Source organism: Nomascus leucogenys, chromosome 9, assembly GCF_006542625.1.
Source record: "Nomascus leucogenys isolate Asia chromosome 9, Asia_NLE_v1, whole genome shotgun sequence".
NCBI classification, from domain to species: domain Eukaryota; kingdom Metazoa; phylum Chordata; class Mammalia; order Primates; family Hylobatidae; genus Nomascus; species Nomascus leucogenys.
Window position 1 is genome coordinate 81,523,614 of NC_044389.1, and position 12,699 is coordinate 81,536,312.

A 12,699-nucleotide genomic window follows, 5' to 3' on the forward strand; every position below is an offset into this window, starting at 1 on the left:
ATTGGATGAAATATTTCTTTAGACTTGTCTATACTTTTTTCTTTATATCTAAAATTCACTGGAAGAGCTATGAAATCTGTCCAAGATTTCATTCAGGTCAGGAAAAACCAAAACCAAAACCAAAACCAGTGAGTTTATAAAGGAAGTTTATGGTAGTTTTTTTTTTTTGTTTTGATTTTTTTTTTTTTTATTATACTTTAGGTTAGGTTTTAGGGTACATGTGCACAATGTGCAGGTTTGTTACATATGTATCCATGTGCCATGTTGTTTTGCTGCACCCATTAACTCGTCATTTAGCATTAGGTATATCTCCTAATGCTGTCCCTCCGCCCTCCTCCAACCCCACAACAGTCCCCGGAGTGTGATGTTCCCCTTCCTGTGTCCATGAGTTCTCATTGTTCAATTCCCACCTATGAGTGAGAACATGCAGTGTTTGGTTTTTTGTCCTTGCGATAGTTTACTGAGAATGATGTTTTCCAGTTTCATCCATGTCCCTACAAAGGACATGAACTCATCATTTTTTATGGCTGCATAGTATTCCATGGTGTATATGTGCCACATTTTCTTAATCCAGTCTATCGTTGTTGGACATTTGGGTTGGTTCCAACTCTTTGCTATTGTGAATAGTGCCGCAATAAACATACGTGTGCATGTGTCTTTATAGCAGCATGATTTATAGTCCTTTGGGTATATACCCAGTAATGGGATGGCTGGGTCAAATGGTATTTCTAGTTCTAGATCCCTGAGGAATCGCCACACTGACTTCCACAATGGTTGAACTAGTTTACAGTCCCACCAACAGTGTAAAAGTGTTCCTATTTCTCCACATCCTCTCCAGCACCTGTTGTTTCCTGACTTTTTAATGATGGCCATTCTAACTGGTATGAGATGGTATCTCATTGTGGTTTTGATTTGCATTTCTCTGATGGCCAGTGATGATGAGCATTTTTTCATGTGTTTTTTGGCTGCATAAATGTCTTCTTTTGAGAAGTGTCTGTTCATGTCCTCCACCCACTTTTTGATGGGGTTGTTTGTTTTTTTCTTGTAAATTTGTTTGAGTTCATTGTAGATTCTGGATATTAGCCCTTTGTCAGATGAGTAGGTTGCAAAAATTTTCTCCCATTTTCTAGGTTGCCTGTTCACTCTGATGGTAGTTTGTTTTGCTGTGCAGAAGCTCTTTCATTTAATTAGATCCCATTTGTCAAATTTGGCTTTTGTTGCCATTACTTTTGGTGTTTTAGACATGAAGTCCTTGCCCACGCCTATGTCCTGAATGGTATTGCCTAGGTTTTCTTGTAGGATTTTAATGGTTTTAGGTCTAACATTGAAGTCTTTAATCCATCTTGAATTAATTTTTGTATAAGGTGTAAGGAAGGGATCCAGTTTCAGCTTTCTACATATGGCTAGCCAGTTTTCCCAGCACCATTTATTAAATAGGGAATCCTTTCCCCATTTCTTGTTTTTGTCAGGTTTGTCAAAGATCAGATAGTTGTAGATATGCGGCATCATTTCTGAGGGCTCTGTTCTGTTCCATTGATCTATGTCTCTGTTGTGGTACCAGTACCATGCTGTTTTGGTTACTGTAGCCTTGTAGTATAGTTTGAAGTCAGGTAGCATGATGCCTCCAGCTTTGTTCTTTTGGCTTAGGATTAACTTGGCGATGTGGGCTCTTTTTTGGTTCCATATGAACTTTAAAGTAGTTTTTTCCAATTCTGTGAAGAAAGTCATTGGTAGCTTGATGGGGATGGCATTGAATGTATAAATTACCTTGGGCAGTATGGCCATTTTCACGATATTGATTCTTCCAACCCATGAGCATGGAATGTTCTTCCATTTGTTTGTATCCTCTTTTATTTCATTGAGCAGTGGTTTGTAGTTCTCCTTGAAGAGGTCCTTCACATCCCTTGTAAGTTGGATTCCTAGGTATTTTATTCTCTTTGAAGCAATTGTGAATGAGAGTTCACTCATGATTTGGCTCTCTGTTTGTCTGTGATTGGTGTACAAGAATGCTTGTGATTTTTGTACATTGATTTTGTATCCTGAGACTTTGCTGAAGTTGCTAATCAGCTTAAGGAGATTTTGGGCTGAGACAGTGGGGTTTTCTAGATATACAATCATGTCATCTGCAAACAGGGGCAATTTGACTTCCTCTTTTCCTAATTGAATACCATTTATTTCCTTCTCCTGCCTGATTGCTCTGGCCAGAACTTCCAGCACTATGTTGAATAGGAGTGGTGAGAGAGGGCATCCCTGTCTTGTGCTAGTTTTCAAAGGGAATGCTTCCAGTTTTTGCCCATTCAGTGTGATATTGGCTGTGGGTTTGTCATAGATAGCTCTTATTATTTTGAGATACGTCCCATCAATACCTAATTTATTGAGAGTTTTTAGCAAGAAGGGTTGTTGAATTTTGTCAAACGCCTTTTCTGCATCTATTGAGATCATCATGTGGTTTTTGTCTTTGGTTCTGTTTATATGCTGGATTACATTTATTGATTTGCATATGTTGAACCAGCCTTGCATCCCAGGGATGAAGCCCACCTGATCATGGTGTGTAAGCTTTTTGATGTGCTGCTGGATTCGGTTTGCCAGTATTTTATTGAGGATTTTTGTGTCAATGTTCATCAAGGATATTGGTCTGAAATTCTCTTTTTTGGTTATGTCTCTGCCAGGCTTTGGTATCAGGACGATGCTGGCTTCGTAAAATGTGTTAGGAAGGATTCCCTCTTTTTCTATCGATTGGAATAGTTTCAGTAGGAATGGTACCAGTTCCTCCTTTTACCTCTGGTAGAATTCAGCTGTGAATCCATCAGGTCCTGGACTCTTTTTGGTTGGTAAGCTATTGATTATTGCCACAATTTCAGAGCCTGTTATTGGTCTATTCAGAGATTCAACTTCTTCCTGGTTTAGTCTTGGGAGGGTGTATTTGTCGAGGAATTTATCCATTTCTTCTAGATTTTCTAGTTTATTTGCATAGAGGTGATTGTAATATTCTCTGATGGTAGATTGTATTTCTGTGGGATCAGTGGTGATATCCCCTTTTTCATTTTTTTATTGCATCTATTTGATTCTTCTCTCTTCTTTATTAGTCTTGCTAGTGGTCTATCAATTTTGTTGATCTTTTCAAAAAACCAGCTTCTGGATTCATTAATTTTTTGAAGGGTTTTTTTGTTTTTGTTTTTTTTTTTTTTGAGATGGAGTCTTGCTCTGTCCCACAGGCTGGAGTGCAGTGGCGCAATCTCAGCTCAGTGCAAGCTCCGCCTCCCGGGCTCACGCCATTCTCCTGCCTCAGCCTCTCCGAGTAGCTGGGACTACAGGCGCCCGCCACCACGCCTGGCTAATTTTTTGTATTTTTAGTAGAGACGGGGTTTCACCATGGTCCCGATCTCCTGACCTCGTGATCCGCCCACCTCGGCCTCCCAAAGTGCTGGGATTACAAGCATGAGCCACCGTGCCCGGCCGGGTTTTTTGTGTCTCTATTTCCTTCAGTTCTGCTCTGATTTTAGTTATTTCTAGCCTTCTGCTAGCTTTTGAATGTGTTTGCTCTTGCTTTTCTAGTTCTTTTAATTGTGATGTTAGGGTGTCAATTTTGGATCTTTCCTGCTTTCTCTTGTGGGCATTTAGTGCTATAAATTTCCCTCTACACACAGCTTTGAATGTGTCCCAGAGATTGTGGTATGTTATGTCTTTGTTCTTGTTGGTTTCAAAGAACATCTTTATTTCTGCCTTCATTTTGTTATGTACCCAATAGTCATTTAGGAGCAGGTTGTTCAGTTTCCATGTAGTTGAGCGGTTTTGAGTGAGTTTCTTAATCCTGAGTTCTAGTTTGATTGCACTGTGGTCTGAGAGACAGTTTGTTATAATTTCTGTTTTTTTACATTTGCTGAGGACAGCTTTACTTCCAACTATGTGGTCAATTTTTGAATAGGTGTGGTGTGGTGCTGAAAAAAATGTATATTCTGTTGATTTGGGGTGGAGAGTTCTGTAGATGTCTATTAGGTCCACTTTGTGCAGAGCTGAGTTCAATTCCTGGATATCCTTGTTAACTTTCTGTCTCGTTGATCTGTCTAATGTTGACAGTGGGGTGTTAAAATCTCCCATTATTATTGTGTGGGAGTTTAAGTCCCTTTGTAGGTCACTCAGGACTTGCTTTATGAATCTGGGTGCTCCTGTATTGGGTGCATATATATTTAGGATAGTTAGCTCTTCTTGTTGAATTGATCCCTTTGCCATTATGTAATGTCCTTCTTTGTCTCTTTTGATCTTTGTTGGTTTAAAGTCTATTTTATCAGAGACTAAGATTGCAACCCCTGCCTTTTTTTGTTTTCCATTTGCTTGATAGATCTCCCTCCATCCCTTTATTTTGAGTCTATTTGTGTCTCTGCACATGAGATGGGTTTCCTGAATACAGCACACTGGTGGGTCCTGACTCCTTATCCCGTTTGCCAGTCTGTGTCTTTTAATTGGAATATTTAGCCCATTTACATTTAAAGTTAATATTGTTATGTATGAATCTGATCCTGTCATTTTGATGTTAGTTGGTTATTTTGCTCGTTAGTTGATGCAGTTTCTTCCTAGCCTCGATGGTCTTTACAATTTGGCATGTTTTTGCAGGGACTGGTACCAGTTGTTCCTTTCCATGTTTAGTGCTTCCTTCAGGAGCTCTTTTAGGGCAAGCCTGGTGGTGACAAAATCACTCAGCGTTTGCTTGTCTGTAAAGTATTTTATTTCTCCTTGACTTATGAAGCTTAGTTTGGCTGGATATGAAATTCTGGGTTGAAAATTCTTTTCTTTAAGAATGTTGAATATCGCTCCCCACTCTCTTCTGGCTTGTAGAGTTTCTGCTGAGAGATCAGCTGTTAGTCTGATGGGCTTCCCTTTGTGGGTAACCCAACCTTTCTGTCTGGCTGCCCTTAACATTTTTTCCTTCATTTCAACTTTGGTGAATCTGACAATTATGTGTCTTGGAGTTGCTCTTCTCGAGGAGTATCTTTGTGGCGTTCTCTGTATTTCCTGAATCTGAATGTTGGCCTGCCTTGCTAGATTGGGGAAGTTCTCCTGGATAATATCTTGCAGAGTGTTTTCCAACTTTGTTCCATTCTCCCCATCATTTTCAGGTGCACCAATCAGACCTAGGTTTGGTCTTTTCACATAGTCCCAAATTTCTTGGAAGGTTTGTTCATTTCTTTTTATTCTTTTTTCTCTAAACTTCCCTTCTCGCTTCATTTCATTCATTTCATGTTCCATCAGTGATACCCTTTCTTCCGGTTGATCGCCTCTGCTACCAAGGCTTCTGCAATCTTCGCGTAGTTCTCAGTACTTGGCTTTCAGCTCCATCAGCTCCTTTAAGCCCTTCTCTCCATTGTGTATTCTAGTTATCCATTCGTCTAATTTTTTTAAAGTTTTTAACTTCTTTGCTATTGTTTTGAATTTCCTCCCGGAGCTTGGATTAGTTTGATCATCTGAAGCCTTCTTCTCTCAACTCATCAAAGTCATCCTCTGTCCAGCTTTGTTCCGTTGCTGGTGAGGAACTGTGTTCCTTTGGAGGAGGAGAGTTGCTCTGCTTTTTAGAGTTTCCAGTTTTTCTGCTCTGTTTTTTCCCCATCTTTGTGGTTTTATCTACTTTTGGTCTTTGATGATGGTGATGTACATATGGGTTTTTGGTGTGGATGTCCTTTCTGTTTGTTTTCCTTCTACCAGACACACCCTCAGCTGCAGGTCTGTTGGAGTTTACTAGAGGTCCACTCCAGACCCTGTTTGGCTGGGTGTCAGCAGCGGTGGCTGCAGAACAGCGGATTTTCGTGAGACCACAAATTCAGCTGTCTGATAGTTCCTCTGGAAGTTTTGTCTCAGAGGAGTACCCGGTCGAGTGAGGTGTCAGTCTGTCCCTACTGGTTGGTGCCTCCCAGTTAGGCTGCTCAGGGGTGAGGGACCCACTTTAGGAGGCAGTCTGTCTGTTCTCAGATCTCCAGCTGCCTGCTGGGAGAACCACTACTCTCTTCAAAGCTGTCAGTCAGACAGGGACATTTAAGTCTGCAGAGGTTCCTGCTGACTTTTTGTTTGTCTGTGCCCTGCCCCCAGAGGTGGAGCCTATAGAGGCAGGCAGGCCTCCTTGAGCTGTGGTGGGCTCCACCCAGTTTGAGCTTCCTGGCTGCTTTGTTTACCTAAGCAAGCCTGGGTAATGGCGGGCGTCCCTACCCCAGCCTGGCTGCCACCTTGCAGTTTGATCTCAGACTGCTGTGCTAGCAATCAGGTAGACTCCGTGGGCATAGGACCCTCTGAGCCAGGTGCGGGACACAATCTCCTAGTGTGCCATTTTCCAGGCCTGTTGGAAAAGCGCAGTATTAAGGTGGGACTAACCCAATTTTCCAGGTGCCTTCTGTTACCCCTTTCTTTGACTAGGAAAGGGAACTCCCTGACCCCTTGTGCTTCCAGAGTGAGGCAATGCCTCGCCCTTCTTTGGCTTGCACACAGTGCATTTCACCGACTGTCCTGCACCCACTGTTTGGCACTCCCTAGTGAGATGAAATCGGTACCTCAAACAGAAATGCAGAAATGACCCGTCTTCTGTGTCACTCAGGCTGGGAGCTGTAGACTCGAGCTGTTCCTATTCAGCCATCTTGGCTCCACCCCCTGGTAGTTTTTTTTTAATTATTTTGATACCTGACATTGGGGTATTCTCCATCTTATGAGTCTGAAAATATTTCTTCACAGCCAGGTAATACACACATGACTCAGATGCCACCAAAGAAGTATGTGTCCAAGACCTCAAGTGGAGAGCTGTGGACTGCAGAGGGACTCTGGTGACGTTGTTGCAAGCACAGTTAATATATTGGGGCAGCAATGGCAGCCAAGCCAGTGGTGGTATCCTGTGTCCAGGAGTGCTATTGGTGCTTCAGTTTGCAGCCTCTGAGGTATAAGGATAAGGAAAATGGTGACCAGATCAGTTTTGCTGCCTCAGATTAGACATAATTTCAAGCTGTATATCTCTAATCCTCCTAATAATTCTATGACCTACACAATGCCCTTTAAATAAATGACTTATCATTTAAAATAATTCTGAATTGATTTCTGTGACTTGCAATGAAATCAATAAAAAAAAATACCTGGAGTATTACTAGAAAACAGACCACCATGGAAATTCGTCAATCTTGGATTAATTTTCTGACCTGGTTTAGGCTGAAGGCAGTGATAATTCAGATGACTCTAAGGGTGGACCAGCTCTAGACATGCAGGAGAGGAACAGTTAATAAAAATAAATAAATAAACTCTGACATCCTGAAAGGAAATAAGAATTAAAGGCAAGGCCTTAGAGACAATAGGGTTATTGCCATGGAAGAATATTAAAGTGCATGAGCTATTCAAAGTTTGTAAAGTAGGTGGTTACTTCATTAAAGTGTTGTCTAGTTTAGTTGAGGAGAATGGTAAGCTTAAAATTTTAGATTCTTGGCTCATGGTATAAACTGAAACCTAAGGATGTTTTATGACATTAATTTCTTGAAGCCATAAGGTTAAACTAGCCAGAAGCCAAATTAAAAGTTTGAGCCTGTAGGTTTCCAGCTGTAACACTGATTAAATTCATAGGAACACAAAAGACCTCTCAGGTGAAAACCAGGGCATTGATTGGGAAATAATAGGATCTCAAATATTATAATGGGTATATATTGAAAGATTCAAATGTCCCTTAGATTATCCTGAACTCCCAGTCTCCACTGATCTTTTTGCCTACTGAAACATTTTCTTTTGCCTGTCTGATGAGGATGTCACTGCTTGATTTGAGGACCATATAAGGACCTTGGCTGAGCAGCGTCCCTGTAAGGGGAAGCCAATTTCCTCATGTCCTATTCACTTCCATCTCTCATTGTCTTCAGGCCTGTAATTATAGTCAGACTAAGCAGTAAGGGGGCAAGTTGGAAGGAGAAGGGTTAAATACCAAAATAATAAGTATTATATTTTGCTGATGAGTGCTGATCAAACTCTGACCAACTCTTGTGAAAATGAATTCTGTGGGTGCTAGGGCAAGTGAGGAAGGGCATAATTTTATATCAGGCTAAATGGGTCATGATGGGTGCCTTTATTAGAAATTCTGTATTGATCACACTAGCTCAACAAACATTAGAAGTTAAAATTGTTTGTTCTATTTATAGATAGAAATCCAAGCTCAAAAATGATCCATGTTCAATGAAATTGAGATGCCACATATTTCTTTAGATAATGGAAGGAATACAAGGACACAGAGAGAGGAATGTAGGGGGGAATATATCATGTGCTATATTACCTAACCCATATACTATGTTCCTTGAGAGAAGCCCAGAAAATAAACTTTCCAACAAGGGATTGAGAAATAAATTGTCAAGGGGGAGGGCTATGGTTCATTTTTCCCTGTAGGTTGGCGGGGGATGCTTTGGTTGAGATGGGCTTCCTGATTTCAACCAGGATACCAGATACTGGGGTGGTAGAGGCTAAGTAGTGAGGCAGGAGAAGCCAGGTAGGCATGATCACTATGACAGGTAGCTGGAGTAGTTTGGAAAATAGTATTGTCTGATCTACTGCAATTTTTGGAGTTGGCAGTGGAGGTACCATATGCATCAATTAGATTGTTTTGCCTGAAAATAATAGAAATTTGAGTAAAAGAGCCTTAAAAAATGAAGATTTATTGTTATTATTTTGCAGTTGCAAGATTTAATAGATTGAAAACAGAGCTCCCATACAATGGGAGGGGACCCAAAGGGGGTTGCCCACTCCCGGCTCGAATGCCTGGAGTTTATATCCCAATCATTGTCCCTCCCCCTGTGCTCTCAGGCGATATATGATTTGACTTTGTCTTTACCTTCTGCTCTAGCCTAATTTGTATTTTAGTGAGCCCTCTACTACCTGATTGGTTGGGTGTGAGCTGAGTTACAAGCCCTGTATTTAAAGATAGGTACGGTCACCTTTCCCAGCTAGGCTTAGGAATTCTTAGTCGGCCTAGGAAATCCAGCTAGTCCTGTCTCTCAGTCCCCCCGTCAACAGGAAAGCCCAAGTGCTGTCGGCGAGGTTGGCTGACAACCACTGTTAACTGCTTCCTGCTGAATTGGAGTGTAGTAGGGGTCGTGCAGTTGAGATTTCCTCGGAAGGGGTGCCTTCAATGTCATTAACATCAGAGCACGGGCTAGCAGGATGGTCCAGGGGTCCGTGGTAGATCTTAGTCATGGACTGCATCTGGGGCTCCATTTGAAGAACTATTTGTAGTTTTACAGCTTCGATTCTGGAAGAGACAAACTTAACAAGGAGGTTAAAGATACAGGGATTGAAATGTATGCCCTGAAGTGCAGGGGATTATTTCTTTGGCACACTTCATAGGCCCTGACTATCTGCTTTATAGTTTTGAAAAGGCCTGGTTCAGTAAATAATGATTTGGCCATCTGGTGGGTGCTATCAATGCCTAAGTGAAAGGTTTGGTGAAGGGTTTTAAGTAATTTCCATTGGTTAGCTGCAGGCAGAAGTATTTTTCCTTCTTCGGTGGCTAGCCATCCTGAGGGGAGGAAACGATGTCCTCATGAGGTTCTCCATTCGATTTCTCCTGCTGAGTACTGGGGCTTGGTTTCCTGGAGGGGATTACCCCATATTAGGGGTCCTTCTATAAGCTTTTCTAGTGGCGGGTCCTGTCTTGCAGCTCTTTTTGCTTCAATATCCACTTGGCGGTTCCCTAATATTTCCCTTTCCTTTCCTTTCTGATGATCCCAGCAATGTAAGACTGCCACCTCTTTAGGTTTCTGTACCGCCAATAATAATCTCCTAATGGCTTCCTGATGTTTGATAGGTGTTCCCTTGGAAGTTAGGAATTCCCTTTCTCTCCATATTGCTGCGTGGGCATGGAGGACTAGGTAAGCATACTTAGAGTCTGTATATATATTTACCCTTTTTTCTTCTCCTAATTCTAGGGTATAATGGCCCCTGCTTTTGCTAGGATGTCTCTCCCTAACAAAGAAGTGGAGCTTTCAGGCATAATTAGAAAGGAGTGTGAAAAGAGTAAATTTCCCCAGTCACAACTTAGTGGCTCTGAGAAGTATCTAGTGACTGGCTGTCCTAGGACCCCTCAGATAGTGACAGATCTGGAGGACAGTTGTCTGGCACAGGAGAGTAAGACTGAGAAGTTCACACCAGTGTCCAGGAGACAGTTAATGCCCTGGCCCTCAATGGTCAAGCATACCTCGGGCTCTGTGAGGGTGATGGCATGGGCTGGCACTTGCCCTGGGAACCCTCAGTCCTGCTGCTGGATCATCTGATTAGTGGCTTCTGACTCAGAGGACCTTCATCCCCTGGGGCAGTGGGCCTTCCAGTGATTCCCTTGACATAAGGGGCATAGACGAGGGGGTGGCTTATTTCTATTCAGACAATCTATTTTAAAGTGTCCTTGTAGACCACACTGGAAGCAAGCCCTATTAGGCATTCAGTTTGCCCAGGCTTTCTCTTTTTCAGAGCCTCCAAAGTCTGCTTGCCTGAGGGCCATGACTAAAGCAGTGGGTGGCCTTTTTTGTTTTATCCCATTTGTCCCATTTCGCCTGCTCCTCCTGATCTCTATTATAAAAAAATCGAGGTTGCCAAGTTCAATAGGGTTTCTAAGTTTTGCTCCAGGCCTAAGGCAGACTTTTGAAGTTTTTTTCTAATGTGTGCAACTGACTGAGTGATAAACTTATCCTTTAAGATTAGTTGGCGTTCAGTAGAGTCAGGTGACAGAGAGATATGCTTCCTCAATGCCTCCCTTAGTATGCCCAGAAAGGCAGTAGGATTTTCTTCCTTTCCCTGTGTTATAGTGGACATCACTGAATGATTTATAGGCTCCTTCCTAGTTTTCCTTAGTCCTTCTAGGATGCAAGTTAGCAAATGTCTGTGGCACCAATCTCCATGTTCTAATTCTGCATCCCAATGAGAGTCTACACTGGGAACTGCCTGCTGGCCTGTGGGGAATCGTTCTCTTTCCTCTGTTGTCATCCTATCATTGACCTGACTGAGATACCAGAGATCGCCAAACTCTTGGGCTGCAGTAAGGGCAGCACTTCTCTCATTTGGGGTTAGTGTCTGATCTAGCAGTAACATTATATCTCTCCATGTCAGATCAAAGGATTGTCCTAACCCTTGTAAAACATCAATATAGCCATCAGGGTTATCTGAGAATTTACCTAGGTCTATTTTAATTTGCTTCAAGTCTGAGAGGGAAAGAGGAACATGCACTCTGACTGGGCCAAATTCTTCAGAATACATCTTAGGAGCTTTTTTGCCTTGGGGGGAATGTTTCCCATCTGAAAAAAGAACATAGGGATGCCAGCACCTCTAGTCATTTTCTGATAAGCCTTAGTCCTAGAGCGTCCTCTATGGTCCTAATGCTTATTCCTTTCCAGGGTGCATAACCACCCATGGACCTCTGCTTATCAGATTAGTTAATGTTCACCATGTAGCAGTCTTGTGCCCATTTTCCCGCCTTTCTTGACCGCAAAGAAAGGGGTCCAGGCTGCTGGATTCTAGTGGTCCTTTACTAGTGTGCCCAACATTGCCTTTGTGCTCAGGATGAGTCCTAGAGCTGGGCTGGGTTCCTGAGTATTTCATAACAACCCAGTTGCCCCATCAAGATGCATTCCCGTAAACAACAGTTCTTATGCAAATTCGTTTCAGAGAGGGTGTAGGTAACCTTTTGAGTCAGGATTGAGATGGAGTTTTTTGATTCTGTAAGTACTTTAAGACTTGGCTGAGTGCAAAGAGCTCATATGTTTGAGCAGACCAGTTATTAGGCAATTTTTCTAACTCTGCTTCTACAAGAGTTTCCCTATCAATTACTGAATACCCATTGTGGTTTTTTTTCTCCATCACCTGGGAGGAACCATCTGTTGTCCTGTTCTGAAGGGAGTTCCTCCTAGGTCTGGTCGGACCTTCATATGGTAATTAAGATTTAAATCCCCTTTTAGGAAATCTTCTGGGTTAAGGGAAGTTTCAGTCGTTAATGTTAAATCACCTTTTTCTAACAGAATAGTCCTATACTTTAAGATTTTTGAGTTAGTAAGCTACCTTTTCGCTTTGTTTTTTTTTTTTTTTTTTTTTTTTTTTTGACTTAGGATAGTTCTGAACTGGTGAGGTGTGTTCACAATGAGATTTTCTCTAAAAGTTATTTTTCTACTTTCTTCTGTTAGCAAAACAGTTGCTGCTACAGATTGAATGCATTTGCGCCATCCGCAGGTTACTGGGTTAAAGATTTTTGATAGGAAGGCTACCAGTTGTCAGTGGTCTCAGTGTTTTCAGGCTACACCCTTGTTTACACTGACAACAAGGTAGTATTGAGTGTTATAGGGTCACGGAGAAGACCTTCAATTATCAATTATAGGTTTTTAATTTACCCTGGCTTTTAAAGAAATAGGGCACACTGTTTTTTCTTTACTACTTCTGTCTTTCTCTTTCTCTCTCTGCCTCTCTTACCCACCACCCCCACCTCTCTGTCTCTCTCTGTCTCTCTCCTTTCTGTCTCTCTAGGTGGATTTTGGAAACACAGTGGAGGGACGTTCACTTGTTGCCCCCATTTGCCACTATAGGAATATGTGCCTCCCTTTAATTTACTCAATTCATTTTCATCTTGATATATTATGTTGTTGTAGACCCAGTTCCAGTTGTTAAAGTACTGGGTTATCGGTTCTAAGGCCCTGGCAAGGGTGGTGGGGAACGGGTCCCACATAA